Genomic DNA, 4796 nt, shown 5'->3' with positions numbered 1-4796 from the left:
GATTAGTAACCAAAAGGTTGCAAGATCAAATGCCTGAGCTGACAAGGTACAAATCTGTAATTCTGCTCCTGAACAAGGCAGTTAACCCACTGTTCCCTGGTAGGCCCTCATTGTAAATAAGAATTTCTTCTTAACTGACTTGCCTAGTTAAATAAATAAACTGCATCTAACAGCTTTAAGTGGTAGCTGTGTTCATATAGATGATGTCGCCATAGTCTAGGACCGATAGGAGTGTTGACTGAATAATCTGTTTTCTACTATTTAGCGAGAGACAGGACCTATTAATATACAGTGCCTTCAGAATGTATTCAGATCTCTTGACTTTTTCCACATTTTGATAAGTTACAGCCTTATTCTTTGATTAAATTGTTTATTTTCCTCATCAATCTACACACAATTAGATTGACAAAGCAAAACAGCATTTTAGACCTTTTTGCTAATTTATTAAAAATAAACAACTGAAATATCACATTTACAAAAGGATTAAGACCGTTTACTCTGTACGTTGCTGAAGCACAGTTGGAAGTGATTACAGCCTCGAGTCTTCTTCGCTATGACGCTACAAGCTTGGCACACCTGTATTTGAGGAGTTTCTCCCATTCTACTCTGCAGATCCTCTGCAGGTTGGATGGGGAGCTTTGCTGCATAGCTATTTTCAGGTCTCTCCAGAGATGTTCGATCGGGTTAAAGTCAGGGCTCTGGCTGGGCCACTCAAGGACATTCAGAGACTTGTCCCGAAGCCACTACTGCATTGTCTTGGCTGTGTGCTTGGGGTCGTTGTCCTGTTGGAAGATTAACCTTTACCACAGTCTGATGTCCTGAGCTCTCTGGAGCAGGTTTTCATCAAGGATCTCTTTGTACTTTGCTCCGTTCATCTTTCCCTCGATCCTGACTAGTCTCCCAGTCCCTGTCGCTGAAAAACATCCCCACAGCATGATGCTGCCACCACCATGCTTCACCGTAGGGATGGTGCCAGGTTTCTACCAGAAGTGACGCTTGGCATTCACGCCAAACAGTTCAATCTTGGTTTCATCAGACCAGAGAATCTTGTTTCTCATGGTCTGAGAGTCATGTGCCTTTTACTGAGGAGTGGCTTCCGTCTGGTCACTCTACCATAAATTGGTAGAGTGCTGCAGATATGGTTGTCCTTCTGGAAGGTTCTCCCATCTCCACAGAGGAACTCTAGAGCTCTGTCAGAGCGACCTTTTTGCTCTGACATGCACTGTTGAGGATTTGTTTTTATTTAATCCATTTTAGAATAAGGCTGTAATTTAACAACATTTGGAAAACGTCAAGGGGTCTGAATACTTTCCGAAGGCACTGTATAATTAGTTTTACCTGCATTCAGTACTTATTTCAGGTCAATAAAGTTTTTCTGTAATACAATGAATGCATACAGGGCGATCCGGGTGGAGACGGTGGAAATTCCGCAGCAACGAAGGGTCCAAGACGTCGTCCACCGGCAACCAGCATCTCTCCTCCGGACCGTACCCATCCCACTCCACGAGGTACTGAAGGCCCCTCGCCTGGAGTCCAGGATGGCTCGAACAGCATACGCCGGGGCCCCCTCGATGTCCAGAGGGGGCGGCGGGACCTCCCGCACCTCAGCTTCCTGGAGTGGACCAGCCACCACCGGCCTGAGGAGAGACACATGGAACGAGGGATTAATACGGTAATCTGGGGGAAGCTGTAACCTATAGCATACCTCGTTCAGTCTCCTCAGGACTTGAATGGCCCCACAAACCGCGGACCCAGCTTCCGGCAGGGCAGGCGGAGGGGCAGGTTCCGGGTCGAGAGCCAGACCCGATCCCCCACTGCGGTGACGGTCAGCGCTCGCCTTTTGCCGCCTCACGGCCCGTTGCAGCTGCACATGGGCGGCGTCCCAGGTCTCCTCCAAGCGCTTAAACCATTCGTCCACCGCAGGAGCTTCGATCTGGCTCTGATGCCACGGTGCCAGAACCGGCTGATACCCCAGTACGCACTAGAAAGCAGAGAGAGGTTAGTGGAAGAGTGGCGGAGTGAGTTTTGGGCCATCTCTGCCCAGGGGATGAACGCCGCCCACTCCCCCAGCCGGTCCTGGCAATATGACCGCAGAAACCTACCCACATCCTGATTCACTCTCTCCACCTGCCCGTTACTCTCGGGGTGAAAACCTGAGGTGAGGCTGACCGAGACCCCCAGACGTTCCATGAATGCTTTCCAGACCCTGGACATGAACTGGGGACCCCGGTCAGAGACTATATCCTCAGGGACCCCGTAGTGCCGGAAGACGTGAGTGAACAGGGCCTCCGCAGTCTGTAGGGCCGTAGGGAGACCGGGCAAAGGGAGGAGACGGCAGGACTTAGAAAACCGATCCACAACGACCAGGATCGTGGTGTTGCCCTGTGAGGGAGGAAGATCTGTCAGGAAGTCCACCAACAGGTGTGACCACGGCCGTTGTGGAACGGGTAGGGGTTGTAACTTACCTCTGGGTAGGTGCCTGGGAGCCTTGCCCTGGGCGCACACTGAGCAGGAGGAAACATAAACCCTCACGTCCTTGGCCAAGGTGGACCACCAGTACTTCCCACTAAGGCAACGCACCGTCCGACCGATGCCAGGGTGACCAGAGCAGGGTGACGTGTGGGCCTAATAGATCAAACGGTCGCGGACAGCAGATGGAACGTACAGGCGCCCAGCTGGACACTGGGGGGAGTGGGCTCTGTGGGTAACGCCCGCTCGATGTCCGCATCCAGCTCCCACACCATCTTCAGCAGTGAGGTAATGGGAGCTGCTACCTGACCAAAACCCCGGATAAACCTCCGGTAGTACTTGGCAAACCCTAGAAACCGCTGCACCTCCTTTACCGTGGTGGGAGTCAGCCAATTACGTACGGCTGAAATGCTGTCACTCTCCATCTCCACCCCTGAAGTGGAAATGCGGTACCCTAGGAAGGAGACGGACTGATGGAAGAACAGACATTTCTCGGCCTTGACGTACAGGTCATGCTCCAACAGTCGACCAAGCACCCTGCGCACCAGGGACACATGCTCGGCGCGAGTAGCGGAGTATATCAGAATATCGGCGATATACACCACTACACCCTACCCGTGCAGGTCCCGGAAAATCTCGTCAACAAAGGCCTGGAAGACTGATGGAGCATTCATCAACGCGTACGGCATGACGAGGTACTCATTGTGCCCTGAGGTGGTACTAAATGCCGTCTTCCACTCGTCCTCCTCCCGGATACGCACCAGGTTGTACGCACTCCTGAGATCCAATTTTGTGAAGAAGTGCGCCCCGTGCATTGACTCGATCGCACTGGCGATGAGAGGCAGCGGGTAGCTATACCTCACTGTGATCTGATTGATCCCTCGATAGTCAATACACGGGCGCAGACCCCCATCCTTCTTCTTCACAAAAAAGAAACTTGAGGAGGCAGATGAAGTGGAGGGCCGAATGTATCCCTGCCCCAGGTATTCGGAGACATATGTTTCCATAGCCGCCGTCTCCTCCTGTGACAGAGGATACACGTGACTCCTGGGAAGTGCTGCGTCTACCAGGAGATTTATCGCACAATCCCCCCGTCGATGAGGTGGTAATTGAGTCGCCCTCTTCTTACAGAAGGCGAGAGCCAAATCGGCATATTCTGGGGGGATGTGCACGGTGGAGACCTGGTCTGGACTTTCCACCGTAGTCGCACAGATGGAAACCCCCACACACCTCCCTGAGCACTCTCGTGACCACCCCTTGAGACCCCTCTGTTGCCACGAAATAGTGGGGTTATGACAGGCCAACCAGGGTAGGCCCAGCACCACGGGAAACGCAGGAGAATCCATAAGGAAGAGACTGATTCTCTCCTTGTGACCCTCCTGCGTAACCATGTCAAGTGGAGCGGTGGCCTCCCTAATCAGCCCTGTCCCTAATGTTCGACTATCTAGGGCATGCACAGGGAAGGGCATATCCACAGGAACAAGGGGAATCCCTAAACTATGAGCAAATGAATGGTCAATAAAATTCCCAGCTGCGCCTGAATCTACTAGCGCCTTATGCTGGGAATGTGGGGAAAACTCAGGAAATGAAATAAACACATACATGTGAGCAACAGTGGGCTCTGGGTGAGCCTGGTGCCGACTCACCTGGGGTGACACGATAGTGCCCTGCCTGCTGCCTGGACTCCCTGAGGAACCCTCCCAGCACTGACCAGCAGTGTGCCCTCTGCGGCCACAGATGGTGCAGGGAATGGCCCCTCCTCCGGTCGCCCTAAGTGCAGCACCTAAGTGCAGCTCCATGGGCGTCTGAGCGGGTGTGCTGGGGGATGGAACTGACAGGTCCCGATCCGGACGTCCGTGGGTAGTCCGCAGGTTGTCCAGCCGGATGGACATGTCCACCAGCTGGTCCAATGTGAGGGTGGTGTCTCGGCAGGCCAACTCCCAACGAACGTCCTCGTGCAGACTGCACCTGTAGTGATCAATCAGGGCCCTGTCGTTCCATCCCGCGCTGGCGGCCAGAGTCCGGAAGTCCAAGGCGAAATCCTGCGCACTCTTCGTCCCCTGCCTTAGGTGGAACAGACGTTCCACGGGTGAACTCTGCGTAATGGTCCAACGCCGCGTCTCCCTTACTCCATATGGCGTTGGCCCACTCCAGGGCTTTGCCTGAGAGGCAGGAAATGAGGGCGGACACACTCTCACGCCCGAAGGAGCGTGAGGTCCCAGGTAGAGCGTGGACGGTCGCCAGGTAGAGCTCCAGCTGTAGTAGAAACCCCTGGCATCCGGCAGCCGTCCCGTCATACTCCCTCGGGAGCGCGAGTCGAATCCCGC

This window comes from Salvelinus namaycush, chromosome 34 (genome assembly GCF_016432855.1).
Source record: "Salvelinus namaycush isolate Seneca chromosome 34, SaNama_1.0, whole genome shotgun sequence".
NCBI classification, from domain to species: domain Eukaryota; kingdom Metazoa; phylum Chordata; class Actinopteri; order Salmoniformes; family Salmonidae; genus Salvelinus; species Salvelinus namaycush.
This window is presented reverse-complemented; position numbering follows the sequence as displayed.